This window comes from Miniopterus natalensis, chromosome 13, assembly GCF_054644295.1.
Source record: "Miniopterus natalensis isolate mMinNat1 chromosome 13, mMinNat1.hap1, whole genome shotgun sequence".
Taxonomy (NCBI): Eukaryota; Metazoa; Chordata; class Mammalia; order Chiroptera; family Miniopteridae; genus Miniopterus; species Miniopterus natalensis.
In genome coordinates, this window is record NC_142093.1 from 30,976,191 (window position 1) to 31,004,179 (window position 27,989).

Here is a 27,989-nt window from a genome sequence, read left to right on the forward strand (position 1 = left end):
ACAGTCTGATGACAAAGAGATGGCAGGAGTCTATCTGAGCATAAGCCGGAGCATAGGCACATTTAGTGTATGAAGCTACTCTGCATTTCACTAGGAATGGTGTATTTATTTTCCAAAGGCATAATTTGTGTGTTGTGGTCTCGGTTTGAATCATGAATGTGTAGCCAATGTTTAAGAGGGAAAATGTTATGACGATTCTCTGTCCAGAGCTTTCAGGCTCTATTGAAATGTCACAGTGCTTGGTGAATCTTCCCTCCCTCCCTCCCTCCCTCCCTCCCTCCCTCCCTTCCTTCCTTCCTTCCTTCCTTCCTTCCTTCCTTCCTTCCTTCCTTCCTTCCTTCCTTCCTTCTTTCCTTCCTTCCTTCCTCTTTCCATGTTTTTTGTTTTGTTTTGTTTTGTTTTTTAGTATTTTTTGTAGGTATGCTTGACTGGGGAGAACAGGGGTATATGTTTATTAAAATGTTATCATGTGCTGTACCATGTCTGACTTTTTCAGTCATTAAAAAGTGAAAGTAAGATCTTTAACCTTTCTATGCCCCTTCTTCATTATCTCTAGATTTAGGAAACCTTAGTAGGAGTGAGTTAGAAGACCAAAAGCTGTTATTTGTTTGTAAAGCAGTAAGTATATCATGGTGGTCAAGAGACTGGTCTCGGGGTCTGGAAAAGCTGGGTTCAAATCCACACACCACACTTTCTAGGAGCCTGACATTGGGCAGACTAATTAGTCTTTTTGAAGCTCAGTCTCCCACTTACTAAGTACATTTAGTAATTCCGCCTCAAAGGGTAGCTGAGATGATGAAATGATTTTGTGTATGCAACATAAATGGTACATAAATAGTGTCAGTAAATGACAAGGGTGCTGCTTATGATTTCATTTACTAGGACGTGCTGAGCTATGTTATGAAAATTGACGCCGCCACCCACTCTGTCCATCCACCCTGTGCTACTTATGACCAACTGGTAACATTCAAGGTCACGTCCACACATCAGCACAGACCTTACTGATTGCGAAGCTCAAACTTGTGGCCATACTCGTATCACTCTAACACCCTGATCTCACCAACCAACAGGCCATATACACACTTGCCTCCTGAAGCTGATTCAAAATGAAGAGCAGTAGAAGCAACATGAGACATGGCACAGAAAAACCCTGGAGAGGATTAGTCCAACCTGCCCATTTTTCAAACGCGTGCTGTCCAGTAGCCACTAGCGACATGTGACTGTTCAGCCCTCGGGATGTGGCTAATTTGAACTGAAATGTGCCCTAAGTATAAAATATATACTAGATGTTAAAAACTTAGTACAAAAATAAATGTAAAATATTGCATTAATAATTATGCATTGATTACATGTCGAAATGATTATATTTTAGATATGTTAGATGTTAAAATTAATTTGACTCTTTAAAACTTTTTTAAAATGTAACTACTAGAAAATTTAAAATTACAAGTGGGTTCACATTTGTGGGTCACATTATGTTTTCATCGGGCAGCACCTTTTCAAACAAAGCACACCAGTCCTAGAGATGTGAGGTGACTCACCCAAGGTCGCTCAGCTTTCACTGGCAGACCGCAGGTGTGATTCCAGATTGCCTAGTTTACATTGATTTCCCCCTCAACATGCAGCCTTCTTTAGCTAAGGATTTTTTCTTTTAGACTGTAGAATTGGGTCCCTGACGATGTCTGGGTCCCTGAAAACGGAGGATTCTTTGAAAACACTGTCAGCACCTCCTCTGTGACTGGCTGTGCTTTTTGAATTTATTTTTTATTTTTTTGTGATTGCACTGCCTGGGAGACTGTGCTGCTGTTATCCATTTCTCGCGTCGGTTACAGAAATTGGTATTGTATCTAAAACAATTGCTGTTATTAACAGGTTAAGCTGCTGGGATGTTAAAATAAAGGCCGCCCAGCTTTAGTGCGTTTTGTTGTAATCATCTCCCAGATGCCTTGTCGGAAATCAATTCAAGTTCAAAACTGGCTGGAATTGGGAGGTCAAAGCTTTGGCAGACTAAATATTTTATCTTCTGTTCATGTCTGGAGCTTTTAAAGATGTGGACTAGGGGCTCTTTTCTCATACCCCATCTGGACAAAGATGATTGGCTTTGCTATTTTGCCCAGGTTGGGGCAAGGTTAAAATCAATTATAATCAATTATTAAGAGTCGTCTGTGGCCGTGTTGCTTAAAAGCGGATTTTAAAAGTTTCTCAGTTCTGAAACATGCATATGTTAGTTGCTGCTGGAGATGCTGTTCTTCTAGAATGTCAAATATAGATGTTATCAGCATCAGGAGTAAATACACAGAACCTCTCCTCCTTATTTCCTTGATACCTGCATTTCAGGACTATGAGGAAAACCTAAAGAGCCTGAGATAATCATCGTTGCTGCACCAAGTTGCAAAATCTTGTTACCTTCTTCTAAGTGTTAGACGACTAGAGCTATTTATAATTTAGTCACATTGTCAAATTATTTCCTAGGAGTTTATTGAGAGGCTCTCTGCATTTCTTATGTGCTCGTTTGCAATGGAAATGCACCTATAAGTGCTCCATCTAAGGTAGATTGAAAGAGACACAGAGTTCTAATTCCATAGTGATTTCGAGACAACCCAGATACAAGCCCTGCTTTTGACACTGAGGAAACTGAGGCCTGGAGCATGTAAGTGACCCCCCAATTCTTACAGCTATCCCCAGGGAGAATCGTAGCTCTTAGTTCCTACATGCAGGTTTGGTCCCTAAACATCCAAATGAATCTTTTTCTTTTATACAGTATTTTCATACACTATTAATTTTCTTCACAATGATTTGAGAAGAAAACTTATTCAAACAAAATGAATATCATTCTGAACCTTGGACCAAGACATGAACTCAATAAACAGAATATAATTTTAAGGTGTTCTCAAAAGGGCACTTAGCTTTGTCCTTTATCTCATTTTCTGTGAACGGAAATCCTTTGTATTTTCAGATTTTGCACAGACCCAGTACCCAAGGGTTCAAAACGCTGCCAGAAAAATATTCCATTGCATTCATAGTCTGTTTAGAAGAACTTTAGAAAATATACCAGAATTTCTCCGAAGACAGGTCCAATCCCAGCTATTGAATGAGGAGCACAGACTACATGCCCACTTAGTCTAGGGTGAGCCCATCATTAGCAAACACGACCATGTATTTTCATAGCAAGCTCCGCATCCTTGTAATAGGCTAACAAAAGAGCAAAAAAGCTCAACATTTTTAATTTGGGAAAAGGAAGCCCAGGGAATTTGGGGGAGTAGCATATCTTCGAATTCTAACCCTCGCCTCCCTCTCCATCGGCAAAATAAAGACCCTGTGGCACACAAGGAGCTACCAATAAATGTTAACTATAGTAATGATAACAGATAATAATAATTATTATTCATAATGATAGCAGCAGCAGCCACAGTGATAAAATGTATATTCTCGATTTCTAACACCATGTTACTTTCCTTTGGATCTATATGGACCCATATGGGATGTAATCGCTTCAGTGCCTCTTCAGATCAAAAATTCTCTGGATGAATTTCTCACCTTGGCTTATTTCACAGCAATATAATTCATATGGCCGAACCCTTCAAACCTTCCTCTGTGTTGAAAGACATTGTTCACTTGGATTGTTGGTTCGGTTCTAAGAACAATTTATTCGCTGCTTGTGCAAGGACAACCTGAATTTGATATTCCGAGGGCTAATTAACTGGTGGAACTTTTCACTCTCCCTTTCTGTGTTCCATCGAAGTTTGTAGCACATTGTATTAGCACGAGCTTTGAAGACCTTGGGCACCCAGCAGGCATAATGCGGTGGTTACGGAACGTGCAAGGGTTGTGGAGCAGAGGGGTGAGAAAGGCCTGCCGCTCACTGGTGGCGACAGCAAGTCAGTTCACCTACCGGAGCCTCTTGTTTCTCACATAGAAAATGGAGACAATAGCACTTACTTTCTACTATCATTTTGAGTGTCAACATTAACATAATGCAAGTAAAACTCTAAGCAAAATACTTGATGAGTGCTAAGTGATTCTTAAGTGGCACCTACTATTTTTGTTTTGTGCATTCATACAACTCATAAGCCATGGTGTTTATTTTAGGACAGTGAAAAAACACTTAAATTATATCCACTCATGGTGTCAGCCCACAAATATCTATTGATTGACTGATGACTTATATGAGCCAGACACTGTGCTAGACCAGGGGGTGAGAAAGATAGTAAGAGAGGCTGCTTTAAAAATGAATGGTGGGGCGTAGGGGATCGTGAGAGAGAAAAAATAAACAAGCAATTTCAACAAATTGCATTAGAGTTTCACTGCCCATTAATTCTCATCGGGTTTGGTAGCTGATTTGGCTTGTCTCCCCATAGCTAACAGCTCAGAAGACCAAGCTTTGTTATCTGTGGATTCCATGTACACATACTTTGCTTTGAAGTTGTGCAGGCCTTTGCCCTGTGTTTACATAGCTCCTCCATCCAAACAACTCAAGCACTTGAAATTGGCTCAGGAACCTAGTGTGTAACTTCCTAACTGAGAAGAGAAACTGAAAATGTACTCTACCTGCTAGAGTGTTGACATAGCAACAGATAAAGAAGCTGGAGAAAATGACTCTCCATTTTCAAAGGTACCCTGTGATGTCCTGCCCTTTATGTTTCCTTGCCTGGGTATGGTTTCTTCGTAATTGGTTTTGCATCTGATAAGATGAACATGGAGCATTCACAGTATGTTTGTTGTCTGTTGCCAATTACAAGCTACCGAACACCAGCAGGGCCACCATCCTTGCATTCAACACCAGCCTTCCCCTAGTTCTGTTCGGACCTCCTGGCCTCGTACCAGGCATAGGAGCACAGGAAGGGGAGCCCTGTGTAGTTTTCTAGGAGAAGAGAGTGTTTTTAAGGAATGAATACTCTAGAACACCCCTATTTTCTTTACCTTTGTGAAGGGAATGCCCTGTGTTTTAAATAATTATTCATGTTATATCCAATGAGTAAATGCAGAGATTGAAAGCTTCTATTTATTCTGTACAGTGAACATAAAAATCTGGAAACAGCATCTGCTTCTCATTTAAATGTATTTTTTCTAATTATTTAGATGTATAGAGGCATCAAGCCAGGTTTCAATCAACAACAAGTCTTGGGTTATCTAAACAAAACCTCAAACCTGAAGCCACTGGTCATAACACAATGGCTTAAAGACCTCAGTGTGGCCTCTGATGCAAAGTGGTTGTAACTCCTGGATCATGAGCAAGATTGGTTTTGGTTTTAAATCAAGTCTGAATGTGTAGAGAAATATGGGTAGAACTACGTATTTCCTGATACCTAAAAAATCAGGTAATTTAGCCCGGTAGGGCGTGGCTCAGCGGTTGAGCGTCCACCTAGGATCCAAGAGATCAGGGTTCAAGTCCCGGTCAGGGCACATGCCCGAGTTGCAGGCTAGGCAGCTGATCAATGACTCTCTCATTATTGATGTTTCTATCTCTCTCTCTCTCTCCCTCTCCTTTCCTCTCTCTGAAATCAATAAAGATATATTTAAAAAAAAATCAGGTAATTTAACCTTCATCCTGAGTCACCTGTCCTTTTGAAAAATAAGCCTGGGAATCATGATTACTATCTCTTGTTTTAAACGTAGGAGAATAAAGACCATTTGGTGTCTTTGTATGATTTGATTATATTGATTAGTTATTTGAAGTACATGAAAGAATGCAGTGCCTCAAATATTAACTGGTGGAATTTCGACCCCCCAATTCCATGAGTCACAAAACAGAGGAGCCTACAATAAAGAAACATTGATTTTTCAGAAACTCTGTAGGTACTCACAGTTATAGTCAGGTGAATAGATACGCTGTAACTCAGGAGATAAAGGAATTAGGAATTTTGAGGAATTGGGCCATGAGAACCATCTTCTCTCAACAGCAGATATGGATGTGGGAACCTAGCCAGCAAATCTGTAGCTTCAGGACAGATCTGTGCTGCGTGGATGATCCCACAGCCAAAATGAAGACAGAAGCAAAGGAGGGCCTGAATGAGAAGGAGAGGGCTGGCCCCGATTGCTTTAGGAATGGCATTTGCGAGGCAGTGGGAGAAAATGGAGTTGTTCCTCACTCTGCTCACCCCTCTCCTCTACGAGGACAGAGCTTCTCGATGCCCCCTCGGCACAGCTCTGACTGCAGATTGACTTTTCAGAGGAAGTCATCACCTGTCTCCTAATTACTTTTGAGACTAAATTCCAGCTGATCAGGACTAGAGGCTGAAAGGATGTTGATTTGGGGTGAAATTGTATTTTCTATTGATTTTCAGATAATATTCAGTATGTTCTCTGGATGTAAATGGAAAAGTTTTTCAAAAACCATCCTGTCTATCTCTCTGGCTTGCCCACCATACCTGTCTCAGTCTTGTTTTACTAGCTCTCCAACTTACTGTACTCATTACCCCTTGTGATATATGATAATTGAATTTAGGACAAGAGTTTAAATTTTTATACTTTTTTTATGGTTTATAACCTGCCTAATTTCAAAAAGGATTTGAGGCAGCAGGAGTAAATGGCACTGGGAGTTACACAGATATTTTTACTTTGCATTTGGCCCGTAATCTCTTAGACTGCATATATTTCCATAACTCTGAGCTAGGATCATATTTGGATGACCTTTTGTCCAGGGTAGAATTCACAGAATTGCAGGAGGTGGAAAATGAATTCCTCAGTATTTACAAAATGATTGCAGGCACATCTAAATGAATTAAATATTTTGTCCAGTCTTGGTAATGGCTCTGCTAATTATATTGTTTTATACTTAAGACATGTTTCTTGCTCTGGAGGAAAGGAGAGGAAGAAGGTGAGAAGATTTAAAGTACCTCTTGGATTGCTGTGTGACTTTGGGCAAATTACTGACAACTCTGAGCTCTAGATTCATCATCTGTTAAATGGAGATAATAAACCAACGGCATCTCCATTGTAGGATTGTTTTGAGGATCAAATGATATAATGTACATGCAAGAGCTTCGTAAACAATAAGTCACTGTGTATCATGCAGACAGTGGGGGTGAAGGCTTTATTTACTTCAATCTCAGTATCATCGGTGAGAGAGACCAGGCCTTAGCTCTCTGGGATGCTCTACGGAAAGTGCCTCATTGTGTTTGGACTTTATTTATTGAATGCATTTGAATGAGCGATCATTCTGAGAGCAGAGAGTCATTCAATTTGATTTCACAATGGGGTGATGGGTGAGGTGGAAACTGCATTCTCAAATGCATTATCCAGAATACAGGAAACAAAACCACTTTTTAAAAGTGACTCATCTTTAATATCTCACAGCAGGTTCGAAATACTTTATTCATTCATTTTTATAGCAAACTCTTAATTGAGAATGTCATAAACCGCTTTGAAGAGAGAGGCAATCACGACCTGGAAAATTAAGTGGAGTAATATACAAATAGGCTTTTGTCTGGCTGGAGGTTTTCGCTTATTCGCAATGTGCCTTTAGGTTATCTTAGCAACACATGCTCCCTTTTCCTTACCCCGCTGGCAGTGTGTCTTTTGGGGGGCCAATGGATGCTGAACATGAAAAACGGTTCCCCATATGTTGCTTTTTTCTTGTCTGTGTTACAAAGTCTTTCTGACGCATTTATTCTCAAAAACAAACACTACTTTCATCATTCTTCAACACCCTTCGTCTTCTCACTTCACCTGTCTTCTGCTGTCTACCCAATGTCCTTTCTGTGTGGGCCACACAAATATGTTGTGAATGAATGAAGTGGGAGCCCCCTTCCAGCTCTTCTCCATGAAACCAGCCTTCACCCACGTCCAGAGTAAGTACCCTCTTCTCTTGATTTCTTTACAACTTATCGTCTCCATAATGTAGCGCTTTAGAAAATATATTCTTTTCGCCTGGCTTTTAAAAATATCTTGTCCCACCCTCTGCTATCCCAACTGTGTGACAAGTTATGGGAAGAATACAGGCTTCTAAGTTGGATGAACTTAGATGAAACCCCAAGTTCTGCCATTTTCTACCTGTCTCACCTGAGGCACCAGGGTACAGTAATTATAATTAAATCATAGGGTTGTTGAAAGAGGTAAAAAAGACAGCTTATATGAAGCATAAAGCACATAATAAGAGCTCATTAAATTCTTGTACGAAGATTAATTCATTAATTCTTCTCTAGATAAAGCTTTCTCTTTCAGGTGAGGCGAAAGAGAAAAAAAATTTCCTAACTAAAGATACATTTCTCCATCACCTTCCCCCCACCTCAAATTTATGATCCCTTAAACTACTGAAGACCCTGTGAACTTTCACTTAACTTCAGTCTTGCAGCTTCAACAAATGTTCATTGCTTTCAGTTTAACCTTTTTTTTAAACAAACCTTAATTGAGCTCCTACTATGTGCCAGATAATTTCCTAGACACAATCAAGAAAATGTTTATTAACTTCCAAAGTCCCTGTCTGAAGATTTATGAAATACTTTTTTAAGCCATGGGTTGAAATAATACTCCTCCCTTCCTCTCCCATATACATATGCCATTTAAAAATTAAGCTTGGGCAGGGGCAAGAAAGTATCTGTAGAGAGAATTTAATGGATTACAGCTTTCTAGATCACTTTCCTTTTTATCTTTTTAAAAAATTTATCTTTATTGTTGAAAGTATTATAGATGTTCCCTTTTTTCCCTTTCAACAAGCTAAGCACCTAGGCTAAATGACATTGTTTGTGCAAGGTATAAACCAGGCCCCACATTTCATCCCGTGGCATTAACTTGTTTTTGTACAAAGTCACCATGCTCACTTTACATCATTTCAGCCCTTTTGCTTTCATTTTATTAGAAATGGATCCATCATTTTAGCTCATAACTTCTAGTTTCCCCATTTTATTTTTCCACATGTGATCCATTTGGTTATAAAACAATTGATTCAAAGGCAATCTTTAGCTAGCCTAACAGTATTAACAGTCTACTGCCAAAGACTCCTGACTAATTTATCTTTTTAAAGGACAGAGTATTCACACAGTTCTCTAATCAAGATAGAGCAGCTTACAGAGACTTAAAAGACAAGAAAAAAGGCAAAATAACTTTGCACTGATGATACTAAAAGCTAAATAATTGTCTATCTCTTCCCACTTGTAGTAACAAACAGCCAACAGATTCTTATTGACTTTGGTAGTGTCACTGAACTTTCAAGTTGAGAAATACTGTCCAGTCACTTGTGCCCCAAATTGAGGTCCACGGGCCAGCAGCATCTGCATAGCATGGGAACTTGCTGGGAATGCAAAATCTCAGGCCCACTCCTGGCCAACCGAATCAGAATCTGTATTTTAACAGAGTCCTTAGGTGAGCTGTAAGTCCCTTAAATTTTTAAAGTGCCATTCTAGTAAACCTCCACCTCTGCCCTCCTTTTACGAGATGAGAAAGTTTAAACTGAGAGTTAGTGTGGAGCTCAGACTGGAATCTTAGCCCCCTGACTCCAAGTTCACTGCTCTCTTCTGTACTCAGGCCTGCCTCCGTAGCATCCTAACTCTTAGGGTGGAAGCAAGTTGCTGTTGCCCAGTTGCTCACTCCAGGTCTGGCCTTGTCTTGCTTACTTTTCTGGTTGACGTTTGGTGTCCTAGAAAAGTAGACTTCAAATTTAGAGCATGGCTTTCTCTTTAACACCCATTTCCCTGGTGTGGGAAGGCATTTACCTTACCATAGGATATTGCATAAAACCTCCTAAATAAGAATGAACCCTTAATATGGCCAGAACCCTTTTTATTGTCATTTACATTTGTCAGCATCTATGATAGGAATTTTACCACCTGACATTCTTTTCCTATCTCACAGCTCACGATTGCATAGTACACCCCCCACTCATAGGAGGAAGATCGAAAAGGCTGAGCCAAACCCTGTTAACAAAACAGTCCCCTGAAGGGCTATAATATTGCTCAGTGGTAATATCATCCCTGTGCATTTTATCTTGTACACGAAATCTGGGCTAATTATCATTTTCTCTTACAGTGTATTTTAGACCATTGTGTTTTTGTGTCCCTGCCTAGTTCATTAAGCAGGGTTTTACAGCTCCTCCAGTAACAGGATTGCTATTGACACTTTCATTAGACCCATAATTCAAATGCTTGTCTGCATTCCAAATGGAAGGCTCTCGGTCCAGAACCACAATCTGGCCACCGACCGTATGTTGGCTTTTAGAACTGTCATAAACTCATCATCACGTTCAAGTTCTCGAAGGGTCAAAATCTGCTTACTTGGTGAACTGTCTCCATCCAGCAAACAGTCAACGGGTCCTCCAAGAACAGCCAGCCAAGCTTTCTCTGTAGCTCTCTGAAAATCCTTCCAAACATTTTTCAGTATATTGTGACTATAACACAGATAATCATTGTCTGTATTTAAATATTAATTCTCTAGTGATCATGATAGTCTTTCCTTTTTTAGTTGTATTTTGTTTTTCTCTCTGACAAGCTTCAAGAAAAGGTTCAATGCAAATATTTGATTTAATTTACAATAAAGCTTTTGAGGAGTGCTACTAGACAACAGAAATTTCTGCCTTTCAATTTTGAGGAGGCAACTATCTGGGCCTCTTCTGTCACTAAGAAGAAGCAGGAAACCTAAGCAGACCTCTGTAGCTTCAGACCTCTGTAGCTTCCGTGTGCAGGCGACGTTTCCAACCTTTACAAATTGCTGTTAGCTACTTAATTGAACATACAATTGCAGACCATATATTTCAATATACAGTTAATTGTGTTTGATTTAAAAGGCTGCTGATGGGGTGCTTTGCTTTTGCTTTCGGGCCAAGTAACAGAGAAAAAAAAATTATTTTGGGATAGTTTTCACCTTCCTAATATCTTTGCCTTTAAGAATAAAAGAAAGAGAGGAAGAAATGGAAAAAAACACAGAAGGGTAGCCTTGTACTGTTTCTTCAAGTTCTTTCTTGGTTCTTACCCTTACCTGAGCACACGCACTGGATTACCTACTTCGTTTGGTTTACTCCAGCCAATCTCCTAGCTGGATTTCTGAAATAGGAAGGTCCTCTGCTAGAATGGGCTAAGTCCATTTAGCCGGGGAAGGCTGCAAAGCTGGCTCTATCGCTGACTGGGACAGTGTGGCTTCATTTTGCAGTAACACTGCCGTGGGGTGAGAAAATGACTTCAGCGTTCGTCCCAATGCACTTATTCCACTGTGCGCCTTCACAAACATGTCCAATCGCAGGAGGGAGGTCAACGACAATGTAGGGTTTAGAGACTGTTGCTTGGAAATCACACTCACTTAAATACCTGAATCTGTCCATCAGCCATGCCATCGCGTATTCCAGGCCTGTGCAGAAGAGTGATTTGCAATCTCCTTGCTTTTCATTTCAAGTAGCATCACTCACTTTAAGCCAGATATTCAGGCCTCTTCAGAAGCCTCCAGGGTGAAGGACAAGTAAGAAGAAGCTTATCGAATCTTTCACAACTGTGGCCGGCTGCATCTACTGCTTCAAACTGGTTACATCTTTCTCTGGTGTTTTATTTAAAAATCGCACGTTCTTCCTTTCATGTGACAAGGAATAGGGATTTTTACCGCATAATTTCATGATCCCTTTGGCTCCTCTGTGGTGCTGTTCAGTTACTAGATCACTCTCCAGGTCCGAAGCTGGGGCAGAATTTCTGGGGTTGGGAGAGAGGACACAGTGTTTGATTTTGCAGATTCGTCCCTTTTTAATTATCTTCCCTCATCTTCTATATGCTCAGGCTACAGAAGTAGATTCTGTTTTTTTCTTTTTCACTTACAGGGACTTGCCAGTTTGGGCATCTTCCAGAGCTGAAAACCGATCACAAATATGAAACAGATTTCACTACTGGACTTGAACTCCACATAAAACAACAACAAGATTCTCAAAATAAATGAACAAGGTCTTCACCAAAGAGTACATGCAATGTGAAGGGCGGGAAACCGAGGAAGTAAGAGGTAAATTTCTAATGAAAACACGTTTGCTGTGTGGTCAGGTATATAGAAAATATGCTTCTAAGCTAAAGGCAGTGTCTTTCTCAGTTGAGGGCCAGGGCAGGGAAGATCGTTTTTAATTAGCAAAACATACTGGATGATCCTGGGTCTGTCTGTCTAGCTATTCATTATGGGAATGTTGAGGAATGCTAGGTACTTTCTAAAGACATCATTTTGGGGGAGGCCTGGGCTTAGTGAAGGAAACGACTTTCACAATAAACACTTGTGGGAACATTTTGCAAATTATTGTGCTTCAGAAATTGTGGCAACCGCATCTCGTGAACCTATATACAGGATAACAAGGGATCATTGTATCAGGGGCAAAGATACAATAAAACTCATATACCCTGTTTATCTTGATGCTGGGGGAGGGAGAAAATGGGGTGGGCTCACTAGAATATACAAAGACCATCTAGGGTAGGCACCTGCAATTTTAGCTTTTCCTGGTGTGAAAAAGGTGGGGCAAATGTGTATGTATTTATGGATGAATGGAGTGTTCTTTGTCTTTTTTCTTTCCTGGCCTATTAAATAGTTTAGTGGCTCCATCCATTCTGTCCTGACAGGAAGCATCTGTGAGTTGCCAGATTTGTTTTTGGGGCTCTTGTGACTCAGAATCAAAGACTAAGGAAAAGATAGAAGGCAGAAATGCCGTGGTGACCTGGCCTCGCGAGGAAGGCGGGAGCTCGGAACACAGTGACGGGACGCACCCGGTCCCCAGGGAAAGGGCAGAGGCGGGCGGGCGCGGCCCGGCTCCTGGGCTGCGAGGTGCCAACTGTGCCTGAGGAGTGAGGGTGCAGCATGGGCGCAGCGTGAGCGCCCCCAGCAGGTGGGGTGACTTTGAGGGGGTGGAGCTTGAACGGCGAGCCCGTGAGCTCCCAGCGCGGGCTGTTGGAGCAGGGCTGGCATGAGAAAGGAAGGGTTGGGGGTGCTAATAGGAGCTGCTGTGCGTCGGATTCTTGCACCCCTTTATTTCTTCAGTGAATGAGTGAAGGGGGTGACCCCCGACTCTTAAATGGAATGTAACTTTGGGTCTGAGCTCACGGTTGCAACCTTTGATAAGGTTTCACACAGAAAGCAAATATTCCACTGGGCACCTTGGCAGTGGGATTCCTTTTGAACTAAATCATAGTGCCTGGCTGGTGTGGCTCAGCGGCTGAGCATCGACCTAGGATCCAGGAGATCGGGGTTCGATTCCCCGGTCAGGGCACATGCTCAGGTTGCGGGCTCGATCCTCAGTCGGGGGCGTGCGGGAGGCAGCCGATCAATGACTCTCATCATTGATGTTTCCATCTCTCTCTCTCCTATCCTCTCTCTGAAATCAATAAAGACATAAAGCAAAACAAACAAACAAAAAACTAAATCATAGTTCTTCTCAGTGTCCGCGCCTCAGCTCAAGCACTGGGTATTCAGTTCTTTTCATAGGGCCTGGTTTGAAAAGAGCAGACCTGAGAAGGTTAGTGCCTTGGGGAAGCCCTAACTGGCTACACGATCCCAGATCGCTCATCTGAGGTAATGATGGGCACTAGTTATGAACAGGGGACTGTGGGGTCACACAGAGTTTGTACAAGTTGCATACTCTTTGTTATGCTTTATTTCCTATTTCTATAATGTTGGAGCATTTAGAAGAATCTTCCTCATGGGCTTTTTAATGAGATAATGTGTGTGAAGCTTCACAGTGATGAGTTCAATAAACATTAACCACTGTTGTCTGGCCGGTGTGGCTCAGTGTCTGAGCGTCGATCCATGAACCAGGAGGTCAGCGGTTTGATTCCCAGTTAGGGCCCGTACCCGGGTTGTGGGCTCAGTCCCCAGCAGGAGGCAGCCAATAGATGTTTCTCTCATCATTGTTTCTATCTTTCTACCCCTCTCCCTTCCCATCTCTCTAAAATCAATAAAAACATATTTAAAAAAATATATTAGCTGCTGTTGTTATAGTTGCTATTATTATTATTATCAGTGATGGTGGGATTATTAATTCCTGGCCCTCAGTTCCCTCTTCTTTAAAATGAGAGGCTACAATAAAATTTTCTCTATGCTCCCTTCAAGATCTAAAAATAATCTCTATACTTCCTGAGTTTAGGAACACCAAGCACAGGAAACAGGCAATAGTCAATGAGAGAATTCTTTTTTGCCCTAAATCTCTTAGAAATATTTGGGTTCTTTTAAAATGCCACCCCCTGGAGAGGGCCCAAGATTTCATTTAACCTGTGCTTCACCAACTTCAGTGTCTTGCTCAGCACGACTTGTACACCTACTGAGTGAGGAAAAAAGAGTTGGAGTTCTCTTTCCTTCTATAAACTCTACTTGAACTATTTATGCTCTCCCCTCCCTGTATGGAAACACTAGTTAGTAGCTCTGCCTTTTCCTAAGAACATCGATAGCTACAAAGTAGATTTCCCTTTTTTCCTTTCTCCTCCCACTCCTCCTCTTCCTCCTTCTGTTAAAGATGTCACAGCCCTAGTTCTTCTGTGATACGTAAGAAACCATCTCTTTCAAAGGCTTTCGAGCTCTTCTTTTTTCTTCTTGGCAGCCTCTTGTTCACATAAATGTAATACTGATGGAGTTGTTGATTGGTCCTAGAATATATCACAGTCCCTAAATACATGAAATTGAAAAAAAAAGAAAGAAAAGAAATCAACATTGTTCTGAAAGGAAGGTAGTTAAAATTCAGAAAGAGAGATTCTTTAATTAACTTAATAAAATTACTAATGGAAGCATTTTAACTGCTAAATTTAATTTACTTGTCAAGATATCAGGCTACAAAGAGGAGGGAAGAGTAGGAACTCTGCTTTCCATTATGATGTACTCTATTATAGAATAAATTTGCTTAAAATGAAATATATCACCAAAAGCCATCAATGACATCTTAATTTGGAACAGCCAGTTGAAAAGTAATTAGACTATGAAGCAATCAGTTCTAGTAAATCAGTGTTTCCCTTTACATAAACATACTTTTTTCTTTCTTTCTTTCTTTGCTATTTATACACAGGGAAGACTTTTTCAGGTAGTAGGCAGGCAAAGATGCTGATTCTTTTTGGCTGCCGGTGTTTTTACTTTACATTACCAAGCTGTCAAAACAAAATGTTTTATGATGGGATTAAAAAATGTATAAGCATCTGATTTGATTTAGTGTTTATATTTATATGTTGAACTGAGGAGAGTTTGCTTATCATGGGGGTTTAAAAGATTTACATTTGTCTGCCCCTTACTTCCAAAATGCTTTCCAGATCCACCAGCAGCCCTGACACCTTTCTTCAATGAATGAGGCTCAGTGAAAAACCAAACGGAGCCCTGCTTCTCCCTGCCCGGCCCCTGCTACCTGATATAGCTCAAGGTGGAGAATGGGACTGGGATGGGGTAGAGATGGGAGGGGTTAAAATCATCATTTTGTTCTGTCTGACAATTTACCATTAGGAATTTCTCAAAATGTAACCGACCTTCCTAGGCATGTGTATGTGTGTTTCTTATTGTGAAAAGCTTATGAGAAAATTTATATTTCACCTGATTTTGAAAAGTTAACCATTTAGCTAAGTGGCATCAAAAATCCAGCTACCAAACTACTTCATATTAGGACGCTCTTTCGTATATGTCTTCTCTGATCGCCTCAGTACACCTCTGAAGAAGACATGTTCATCTTCAATTTACAGACGTGGAAATGGAGCTCAGAGAGGTTAAGTGACTCGTGGAGATCGCAGAGGTAGTTAATGGGAGAGCTGGGGCTGGAACGAGGGCTTCTGGGCTCCGGATACCTTTTCCACAACATCTGCTTCTGATGATGGAATCCCATCTGTTATATGCGGAGGGGAAGAGGTGTGAGAAAAATAACTCGAGGAGATATCAATCACTCAGCAAAATATTTATGAAGGACTTCATTCAGATATTAGGGGAGTCACCATTGTCATCAGCCCTGAGGAATCAGAAGGGATGATGAATTATGCCAAAGAGAACATTAACTCAGAAGATAGAGACTGCTGTGCAGTGTCATGCTCGTGCTAGTGTGTATTATTTTCTAGTGCGAGAGAATGGCACGAGGGAGGAAGATAAAGGACAGTTTTATAGTGAGCCAGATAAGCCACACCTTGTTATAAAGGGAGAAATGTGGGGACGCCTCGGAAACGTGGTCCTAGGATCTGCCAGCATGCAAATCGCTGAGCAGTATGCAAATGACCTCACCCTAATAGAGTAAATCATTTCCATTCTCTCCACTGCCTACTGAGGAATGTGATCATTGATAACAACACTACAAGGTACTATTCCTAGCTGAAAAACACACTGGGAGGAAATCTAATATGTATGATGCCATGGGAGTATTAACATTCATAATCGCAGAGAGGTGTGAAGTAGCCCAAGACATTGTAATTAAAGTGCAAAAGCCTGCGCCGCATGTCACAGCAAGAGAACTTGCAGGGCCCCTCTGCCTCTGGAATTCTAGTGGAAAAACAGTCTATCATCCCCAAGGGCTGCTCAGGATCCCTGTACGGCAGGGCAATTGCCCTGGGAGTGGAGAAGGCAGGAACTGTATAAAAATAGACAGAGCAACTTAAAGTTGGCAGAGAAAAGATAAGGAGCCCCAAAGTGGGAAATGAGATATTGCTAGTAAAGGAGGTTAGGTGAAGTAAGGAGGCCTTTTATAAACCTATCAAGGAAAAAAGGGATTCTCAAGAGAAAAAAGACCAGCGAATAAATGAGAAGAGGGGGGCATGAAATTAATGATGGCTGAGATATTGACCTCCTGCTTTAAGTCAGTTTTTATGAGAAAAATGAGAAGAAAATTTGGACAGCTGGAAGGCAATAATGACTTTTAAAAATGGGTATCGACAAAGATGATGAAGGGAAATTTAGAAAAAAATTAAACATTGTGGCATATACAGATTGTAAATTTTAGATAATAATGCTTCCTAGGGAATTAGGTTTCCTGTCTACTAACTAGGCACCGTTATGGGAAAACAAGACAAACTAGAAAAAAGTAAGAAATTCCTCAAAACAAATATGTTGCATATAACAGTAGAATAATAGTTGGGACAGGTTGGAGGGTGTCGTGTAAGTTTTAGTCATATTTGCTTATGCCTATGTAGCAATTACAGTTTTTAGAAAATTGGGGAAAGCTTCCATCTTGTCTTCAGAGAGAAAGAACATTAACTCCATGCCCCATATAGCTAATGTGTATTGTGGATAGTGTAAAAGTACAAGAGAGACTCATTTTCCCGTGGGAGAAAATTGGAAAAATGATATAGTCCCTAAAAGATTATGTAAGTATGAAAAGATTAAATATGTACATAAAATTGGAAAACAGAGTACAATGAAAAAATCATCTGAAAGGAAGTTTTAGATTCTAGTAAAATTTTCAAGTTAAATCCTCAAAATCCAACTTGTTATTGGGAAGCTACTAAATACTTGGAAATAATCATTTAGGGAAGTTTTTGTTGGCAATAGACAACATACTGTGGGATAAAGATACAACTGTACCTGCTGGAATTTTATATATGGTGACTTATTGGAAGTGAATTCTTGAGGAGAGAGTCTTGGAATATTTGCCCCTGAACAGTTTTCTTAGCATTCATTCTACCCTTGAAGGGCTGTCTCAGTTGACAGATTGTAGACAGTGACTTCTTGGTGTCTCTTGCTTTCAGTGTCCTCTTTTCTCCTCACATGTTGCTCTTCAGTAACCAAAATCCTGATTATTGGCATACCACTCCATCCATGCACAGTATCCACACTCTGCAGGACCCCTGCAGGGCCTGCCCTCAAGCCCCTTCCAATCATAAGTCAGATGTGTGGTTCATTTCCAAGCCAGAGTCACAGTGGGGAAGAGTCTGAAGTCCTATGGAAAGACGTGACAGAGATGAAACTGGGCCTCCTGCCTGAAGAATGCATGGAATTTAGACTCATGGCACAGTGTGGAGAGAAAATATTCCAGAGCCTGTAGCAGTTAGACCAAAGGTCTAGAGACAGAGATGTTCACTGTATGAAGAACCAGAAAATACATCTTTTCTGGTGGAGCAGATTCTTAAAAGGCAGCAGGTGCAGTTGTGATGTGATAGGGCAGTTTGCGATCTGAAGACCTGGACACAAATCCCAGACAGCTCAGACATCTGGGAAAGTCATTTTTATCTCTGTCATGCTCACAGACTCTGTTTGTAAAATGGGGTTCGTTACTCTCCTGCAAGGCCTCCCTGTGAGTTTCCAGCCAGTACTAGAGTTCTGTGGTTGAAGTGGCTGTATGACCAGCTCCCTGCGTTTCACCCAGCCCTCTGCTCTGCTTTCACCAGAGTTCTACTCTTCAACTGCTACTTTGGTGAATCCCTGGCATATTGCAGTTAAGCCATTTCCCTTTACTCACTTACTGTTTAATATTCCTTCCAAGCTCTAAAAATATTTTAAAGGAAGGAATCTCTTTAAAAACACCACCATTCCCATAGAAATGGGAGCATGCATTTTAGAATAGATTCAGGGACAATAAAGATTATAAGGGAGTTGTGCAAAGTTATGTTTCAGTAAGTTGGAACGACAGTTTTGTATTGAGGTGGGAGGAAAGTAACCTGCTTCTTAGTTTGATTGTGACTGTGCTGTTCAGATGGAATTTATGCTGAGAAAAGGAGAGATTACAAGAGGTTCCATTCCATGTAAGGAATGATGGAAACTATTTTGGAGGATGAGAATAGTGGCAGATTGTGAGTAGGAGGTGAGTGGACACAACTGATTCTTTTACATAAATCAGACCCAAAATCCAATCAAGGATGCCCTCCCCCTCACTGAAGGGAGGGTGGAAGAAAAAGGAAAAAAGAAAGGAAATGAAAGAAAGAAAGGAGGAAGGCAGAAAATAACAACAATGAAAAAACAGGAACTCACAGTTTTTAACAACCCATTTTTGAAGCTCTTTGGGCTAATTGCCCATGAGTAAAGGAAACCTTTATTTCACTTTTCCTTTTTTCCCCCTTTTTTCTGCTGTTCTTCTCTATATTCCTTTATTTAAACAATCCTTGCCCTTCCTTATTACAATAATATGGATGGGAAAATTGTTATTCCATTTTTGGTTGTCTTGTTTTCAAGAGGTGTTTTAATAAAATCATTAGAAATTGAAAATTTTCTTTGAAGTCTTAGTTTCTGTAATCTAGATCTTAGTCCCAAACTCCCAGGAACTCAAAGTGGGACATTGTGTCAATGTGCATACAGAAGGAACTGAAAACTACCTGACTAAAACATGAAATGCTAGTAAGTAACAGATAATGGTAAAAAAAGGTCCTCCTCTTAGTTGGAGTTAATGTTATTAAGAATAAATGTTTATTTTTTTCTTCTTGCTATTACACAGTGTTTAAAAAATGTTATTTTTTTTTTATTTTCAGAGAATTGAACCTAATTTATGGCCCAAAGGACATAAAAAATAAAATTATGTATGATTCAGTAAGCAATAAATATGAAAATGCTACATTTCAAAACTCATGAGAGTCAGCCAAAGCTATACTGAAAGGTGAAGCAATAGCCTTAAAATATGTTTTTTCCATGAGAGAAATAAAGGATAGCTACAAATGAATTAAAAGTAAAACTCTGGAAGTTAAACTTTTAACACCATGATGAATTAAGTAATAAAAACAGTAATAAAAGAATCAGACCCCTAAAAATAAGTGATTAATCAATCTGTAGGTATTAGGAAAAACTATTTTATTCATATAATGATATAATATTTATGTTTACCATATAAATTACATTTATAGTATTAGATATTTATATAATAACAAATTATTCATTAATTTATTTTTAAAATGATTTTATTAATTGATAAACCCATGTCAGTTTTAATAAAGTGGGTTATAAACAAAATTAGAAATGAGAGCATCAATTTTAGAATAAATTCAGGAACAATTAAAATTATGAAAGTTATGCACCAATAAGTTTGAAAACCTCAGTGAATATATTATATATTTCCATAATATAAAAATATACAATATATATATTTGGAAAAATATAAATTACCAAAATTGTTTGAGAATAATTAGAAAGAAATAAAGTGATTGCCAAGGTTGAAACTAAGTAACTAATTAACTAAATAAAATTTTAGAAAGTGATTAAAGTACTCAAAGTATTATTTCCAGAACAAATCCTTGGACTTTCAAAAGCCAATTAATTTAAAATTGATCCTAAATTTAGAAAAATATTCAAAACGACCTAACTTTGTGATGCTAACATCACTCTGATAAAAACAAACAAACAAACAAACAAACAAATAAACAAAAAAACAGAGAAATATAAACAATAAAAAAATCTACAGACTTCTTCCACTTAAAAAATATAGGTACAAAAATATGAAGCAAAGAGATTCAAGAGTTCATAACATGAACAATCTTCTCATCATAGTGTGCAGGCTCAGTGTGCCTTTGGAATGAGGTGAAGAGGCCATTGTATTTTTTATTCCTTATCAGATGGGGACTCACTTCTGGAAAAGTGGCAGGCAGGCGGAACAGCTTCATCAGTTCTGTGACAGAGTAGAAGATTACAGAATCAATTAGGATGTGTTTTCAGGAAATGATTTGATTCTGGATATATTTGCTTGAATATAGGGAGCTGGGGTTAAAGTCATGATATAGTCAAGCTTTAATTTTTTATTATACTATTTTTAAAGTTAGCATTCACTTCAAGGAACAAATAAACCAGTGTTCTGTATTAAATTTCTAATATAGTCAGCCCACGTGCTAGACACTGCATGTGATTCAAAGAGGTGGAGTTAATTGTTAGTTCCTATGAACCTTGTTCATAGTGGGCACCTCCACGGTGTTTGTTAGCGATCTGGCCAGTGATCTTCCCTTTCCACCCTTTGTCTTGCCCTTTTCAAAAATCTCCCTCTCTTCCTCTTACTACTTCTCTTGTTCTCTTTCTCTCCTTCCACCCCCAATCTCTCTCATTCTTTTTTTGTGGGGGGAGTTTGGTAAGCAGGGCCTTTGTCAAGAGAAACCTGAATGGCTCCCTCATAGAGAAGAAAAAGCTGCCTTTAAGTGTCATTCTTAGTGTATGGGTAAGAGCTGCTACTGTACCTGTGTGAGGTTCCCATGAGAGTTTCACTAAATGTCTCTCTGCCAATACCAATGACCGAAAGAGACCTTTCATTAACTTCTGAATTAGCCAAATGGGACAGAGCTTAATCTAATATGTGTTATTTCATTTTCTAGGTTACTTGTTTTAAAGGAAATAAAGTATACTCATAGGCTGTCTAAAACCGTCCTGGGAGATGTGCATGGAAGGACTCCATCTAAACAGTATTGGCTTCTGAGAAGGCTGGGTGCATGCCTGAGGGCCCAATTTAGCTTGGTGGCTGCCTTTCTCACAGTAGGCAAAGCAAACCCCTAACTCCAAAGAGCTTTGAGAGCAATTGCACGTTAATGACAATGATGAGTGCTTGTGCTAGAGTTTCAAGATGCTGTGGATAAAGGGGCTTTTTCCTCTACTGATACCTCTGCCAAAGCCTACTCGAGTTCTTCTTAGAGGCAGTGTTCCTCACAGTGACCAGGATCTCTTCTCTTTGGCCTGGTATGACCAGTGCTGTGAGCAGTCCAGCCATCACCAGAAACAGATTGGAAACGGATGGACTGGAGCCAGAAGCTTCTGACGAGGCAGCATGGTGCAGTGGAAAGAGAACCAACCCCGCTGCCAGAAGCCCGAGTTTCTGTCTCAGCTCAGGCATTAATTGGGTGGGTAACCTTGGATAGGACTCCCTTGTGCCTCAGTATCTTTCTCTCAAATGAGGATAGTAATATTTGCTCTGCATATTTCCCAGGATTATTACATTCGTCAAATGAGATAATAAATATGAAAGTGTTTGCAAACCATAAAACACGATGCATTTAAATTATTTTGAGTGTGCTATGGCATATGGGATGGTCCAACAGGTTACTGGGATCTTGTAGGTATCTTGGCAATGTCTTCGTGACTCTCTAGGATTTTCATGAAAGCAAAATTTGCTAAACAGAACTAGATACATGCAGCTTTCTCTCTTTTTATAGCCATCCTTTCCAACTGCCAACCCTATTCATGGGATTTAGGACTGTGCCAAGGTTAGAAGACTCAGACATGGGGTGTGAGCCATAACTTCTAAATCAGCTCTGGAAGGCTGCCAGACCATCAGTTTAGAAAAGTGATTCGAGTGTCTTCGTGAGGACAAAGAATTACTTAGAGAGTATATCTTTCAAGAACATGTTATTGAAACTTGGAAAAAAGAGTTTTAAAGCCTGAGAACACTAGTATTAAAGGCACTCTAAACCAATTACAGCATATTTACTTGGATTTCAATGGGGGGGATACCCTTTTCATTATTTGCAAGCTTCGAGAACATTAGAAACACTTCACTGAAGACAATGTAATATCCAAATCTGAAGTAGGCTGTTGTTTGTCCATTTAATCCACTTTCTTGCTTTTATCTTCTTCATGAAGGCAGAAGAGCACTTATATGTTTTTAGAATGCACAATGTGCCCTGAGTAGGCAGTGTACTTTTGGATAGTTAGCACCCTGTGTCCCCTGAAAAAACATATTCTATTGTACTTACCCTACCCTGGGGTTCCATGGAGGTGCTGCATTGGAATCGTGCCACACTAGGGACAGGTTTAGACCCCTGAGCCTTTAGCACAGAAAGGCCTACTCATTTCCAAGTGCTTAATGATCATTCTGCACATTTCAAGGAGAGCTTTCTTTTAAGGCCATGGATGGAGGATGGGGCAAGAACAAAGAAGTCTGAGGGAGACTTATGTACAGGGGTGTCCAGTGTCTTTAAGATCTGTTGTCCACCAGGCGTTGGATACCTTCAGCTAATGCAAGGGCTTTCAGCATTTTAGTGCCCTTTAGTCAGAGGATGGTCATTGAACAGAGAAGAATATCTACTTTTTTCTGGTAGCTTCTCCGCGTGGGTATGAAATGAGTTTGGGGACCATACGGTGCACTGATGAGCCCCTGGATGTCCATCTACCCACTGAACTGTGGCATGTCCCCCACCCCCATGCCAACTAGAAGGGCCCAGTTGGCACAGGCTTTTCCTCTGACTCTTTTTTTCTCCCCCTTCTGTGTGGGAAAGACTCTCCCACCGAGGTGGGTCCTGAGAATCTGCCATGCCCACAGAATGGTTCGTGATTCCTCCCCATTCTATCCCAGCTTCCAAGGCCTTGCAGCCTGCGGTAGTATCTGGGCCCTGCCTCAGTGTGGATGGGCCCATCTTCCTCATCAACACTTGACCCGAATCCATGGACACTGCGGATTCTGGGTGCAGCCACGTGGTGGCACCGAGACCACAGTCTGACTGAGCAGCCTCTGCCAGGCTTCTGAGCCTCCCTTCTCTTCCTCGCACTGAAGGTCGTTCTCTATTTAATCCCTGCCTCTGCTATCACCATCGCTGTGACTTTAAGCCAATTACTTCACGCCCCCGCAGGGAGACATGTACTTGTCTTCTTAGGCAGGGAAGTATAACTGCTGTCCATAAACAGAGTCCCTGATTATAATGAATTAAACACAAGGTCCAGAGTCCAAGTTGGCTTCCAGTCAGCAGGGGGTGCTGTTCCACAGAGGCATTTGAGGACCTCAGCGGACAGGAACTCTGCCTTCCATGCCAAGTGGTTTCCAAGGTCACAGGGCACCAAGGATTCCAGTCTATAGAAGGAGAAGGGCACCTGGGGAACAGGCACCCTCTTCTTAAAGGCCATGGCCCAGATGTGGCACATGTCTCTTCCTCTATTGACAAACCAGTCATAAATCCATGCAGGGGGCAAGAGGGCGGAGAAAACCATTTTCCAGAAACAACTCCAAGGTACGGAAGGTGAACAGAAATTTTGGGGCGCAGCTGCCTCCGCCACACACAGCATCTCTGCCTAGTTACTTAGGTTACCATTAAAAGCAGCAGTTACTAGATGGGCCAATTCTGAATTCCTTTCACTTACTAGTTTCATGATGATGAACAGCACCTTAAATGATCCGGGCTTCAATTTCCTCATCTTTAGAAGGAGACGATTCCTTAGCTACCTGATGGGCTTACTGTGAAGACCATAATAGGACAGAACCCGGCATCTGTTATCACTCAGCAAACGTTAGTGGGTCTTATCTCTCAGCCAACCCACTCTAAGTTCTTGTGAAGACTCAAGATTGAGGCTTATGATAGAATGGGGTATTTATTCCCTTTGTGATGACTTTTAAAACAAGGTGCTCTGTGCTTCCTGACATAACAACAACACCCTCTTCCCGAGGTCATAAACAATCTAAATTCTAAATGCAGGTTCAAGGTAAGAGAGAGTAAGGTGGGGAGGTGGGAGGGATGGAAGGAGAGACAGACAGACAGACTCCCCGTTGCCCTGCCTGAACCTTTCTTGAAACTGAGCTGCAGTGGAAACTCTTTCTACAACCTTTGTTCTTTCTTCCCCTTCTTCTCAAGGTCAGACCCACACCACTGTCTGAAGGCTGTGCCCGACCTTCATCCCCCGCAGGCATTTCCCCTACGAAATCTGCTGCACATTTAATCCCGTTTTGGCGTCTGCTTCTCAGAGAACCCAAACTAACACTCTAAACAAGTATGGCATATGTATGTACTCAACATAAAATGAAATTCTCCCAAGTTGTTCTTACTCCGCCACAGAAACCCTCTCCCCAGCTTTGTGTAACTTTCCTTAAAATAAAACGTGTGCAGACGTCTCATCTGTGTGGTACGTGGCTAGTTTTCTATAACGCTTAGCGCCATCTTCTTCAGAGTACAGCCTATAAAACATGTGCCAAGGAGATGGAAAAAGCTGCCGTGCTGCTGGACTTGCGCTCTTGGGCCATAAAGCATGGGTCAGATAGTGCCTCTGATTGGCAACGGAAGGATGAGTGGAGGAGTACCTGGTGGCTCCGCTGTGGCAGCATGTTTGGGGCAATGGTGAGCGTCTGCCTGGCACTGTGACAGGTGCTGGGACTATAGAGTCAGAGACAAAGGCCCACTCCCTTCCCTCATAGTGCTCAGAGGCTGATCGGGGGGGGGGGGGGGATAATTGAGCAGGTCGTTGCAGTTTCTCCTGATGGGCGCCAGGTGAGTGTAAATCCTGAGTGCTGAGCAAGTAGGAGAGAGAGCCTTTTACGAGGAGGGAGTCAGGAAGCACCTCTAGGAGAGGTAAGGCTGAGCTGTTTCAGAAGTGAAGTCAGAGTTGCTCAGAGGCTGGGAGGGAGAGGAAGTGCACTCCAGGTGCAAAAGCAGCTGGTGTCTGGGTTTGAGGGCATGACAGAATGGGGACCGTCTAGTCATTCCGCCTGTAGGGCCAGGTGGGGGCCTGGAAGGTGGGGAAAAGCCAGCTTTTAGTGCTGCACAAGTGAGAGCTATAAAAACCACTATAATATAGTGAGATTGATGCTATTATCGGGGCTTAGAGAGCGTAAGGCTGTTACCATCACAGGAATGGAGGTGTGCTCCAAACATCAGTCAAGTCCCTGAAAACCCCAATATCAGAATGGCTTCATGGAAATGACTTTTTTTAATGCAGAAATATTAAAAATATATTTTTCAACTTTCAGTGAGCTACCTCTTGGTGACTCAGTTTGTTGCTTTCTGTAAAATGTAGCATTTCCTTTTATTTGTTCTGAACACGTTCATTAGGCTTCAAGGGGTAGGATATAGTGCAGGGTATGTGGGCAGACACGTAATAATAAAACCTTAGAATTTGTTCAAGATTTTATAATCAACCAATCCTTTAAAAACTCATCCATTTAGTCCTGTGTCCCTGTAGTCTTTACCATGATATATTAAAGAATCCTGCTTCCTTTCCTTCTTCCACATCTTACTTTCTTCCTACTTAGTTGACCCTCCGCCTAGCCAAGCCCTGACCAGATGGTTTCCAGCTTGGGTGCTCCCTGAAGGTGTGAAAGGCCCCTTGCTCTGTCTCTGCTTCCCTTGTGCCAGGTATGGTGACCACATTTGACCACCACCCTCTGAACCCTGGGCTTTAGTGGATCATGGGCTATGTGGAAACATGGCCCCAGATAACATCCCATCCACTCCGTGAACACAGCCCCCTCCGTCTCTCCCTGCTCCCGAGGACAGTCAGCCCCCATCCCTGTTTTAGAAAATGCCCTATAGCCTGTGGTTCCAGGGAACAGCTTAGACTTTCTACTTGCCTGGTCCTAATCTAACGATATTAGGTTCATTTCTGGCTCCTTCCTCGTGCAGCCTTTTTGGGTAAGCTGATCCCAAAGAGCTTTTAAAAAAATCCCCTGTGGGAACTTGCTGCCCTGAGACCCCAAACATCAGGCTCACACCCTTCAAGTTCAATCAGCCTTATTAGGCAAACCCAGAAGAATGAAAAACTCTGTTTAACCGTCAAAAACTAGAGTTTTCAGTGACATGCCTTTAGAATAGCATGCAGCTTATACATAAAAATATTGTTGCACCTCCACTCAGCTCTCCCAGGAACGCATGTACCATGTAAAACAAGACACACCTGTGTAGCTTCCCCAAGTCTTCAGGTCCTGCTCCGTCTACTGCTGCTCCCTTCTTCTGCTACTGAAAATAAATGTGCGAAAGACATGTCACACAAGGAGATATTTTTATTTTAAACTAATTGGACACAAATAATTTTAATTTGGGTTATAATCCGAGTGAAGCTGTGGGTGGACTCTTAAAGCCCAATCTGTCTCTCTACGTGGCCCCACCAGATTCCTTTCTGTCACCCAGGAGCGTGCTCCTCGCCCGCGTGGATTCTGCTAGCACAGATATTCTTTCAAAGGCAGGTAGGCTTCTCCGGCTACGTGGCTCTTCTTTGTCTGCCTGGTGCTGTCGAAGGGCAAAGGGCATCTGAAAGCATTGGTCTTCACATAATGCTACCACCTTGCTCTTAGCTTCTTCCACCGGCACATGAAAGTTGCGGTTAAAAAACACACATCAAAGAGCGCGTCCCATTGAACAGGCGAGAGCCGCCTGCTGAGCCGGCATTCAGAGCCAGGGCTTTTGTTTCAGTGGCGACTCTGACTCTCCTCCGTGAGTTTCCTGTGAGCTCTGGTGTGGGTTCTGACTTGCTCTTGATGATGTTGGAGTGTGTGTTTGTGGCAGTCACTTTTAATCAGCGCATCTGAGTTTCTGACGGTAAAACTTCTTTCTCCAGCAGATCGAAACTTTGGAATGGAGACATCATGTTTGGCTAGATGTGAACTTAGTCCAGGGATGCAGTTTTAGATGTGGGTCCCCAAACTTAGCTCACGTTTCAGGAAGGGAAGTTTTCTGTGGTTTTTCTCTCTCTCCTTTTTTCTTTATTGATGGTTTGCTAAGGATGGCCATCTCTTGGAGAGAGTTGCTTCCTTAAAGGTGATATATGTGGGGACTCTGGTAAGAGGCAGGTTCTAGCTATTTGCATCCAACTTGGTTCTCCCTGTCTTGCTCCCCCCCATTCCGTCTGCAGAGCAGAGTGTGAGGGATTGACTCTCAGCTAGATGATCTGCAGCCAGTGGGCACCAGCTATAACTTCAGAAGGCCGGGCTGCAGTGGGCATTGCATGAGACACACAGAGACTTACAAGTCTCTGCATATGTCATGTGTATCTGTTATCAGATTGCCCAGCCAGCCACAGTTGGGTAGTGGATGCTCACCTGCTATCTCCCAGCTAATGGACCACCATTTGTCTGTTGACCACAGACACAATTTTATTTGAACTAGAGATAACATCTAGGCCTCAGTTGTGTTTCAGCTCCAGGCTGAGACAAGAAGCAAACCCAGACACAGGGATGCCTTGGCTGACATCAGGGCCAGATGTAATGATTAATGACCCCTTGCCCAGTGCCAACCAATCAGTAGAGACCATAACTCTGAAAGGATACACCTGGAAAGCTGATGAATATTCTATTGAGATCCTTTCCTAAGACCTTCTCTAAAATCCTTGCCTTTGGAAAACAGATAAAAACCCTTAAGACAAAGGACCCATATCTCTCTCTCCTCCTGTCTGTCTCTATCTCATGCCCATGCCTTCTTCCTCAGGAGCATATCTTTGCTTTCTTTCTCCTAAGCATCAAGGGCCCTTCTTTTGCCTCTGTAACTTGTTTCTTGAGTCCACACAGCCCAGCTGGC

General features: G+C 41.5%; 1 long non-coding RNA gene across 1 annotated transcript in view; it reads left to right on the forward strand.

The window, feature by feature from the left end:
• The window catches only part of LOC107528692 (uncharacterized), a 392,472-nt gene that overhangs the window by 346,467 nt on the left and 18,016 nt on the right, over window positions 1–27,989 (forward strand). The window contains exon 3 of the long non-coding RNA XR_015715553.1: window positions 11,732–11,907. This is a non-coding gene — a long non-coding RNA (uncharacterized LOC107528692). The remainder of the gene's footprint in view (window positions 1–11,731; window positions 11,908–27,989) is intronic.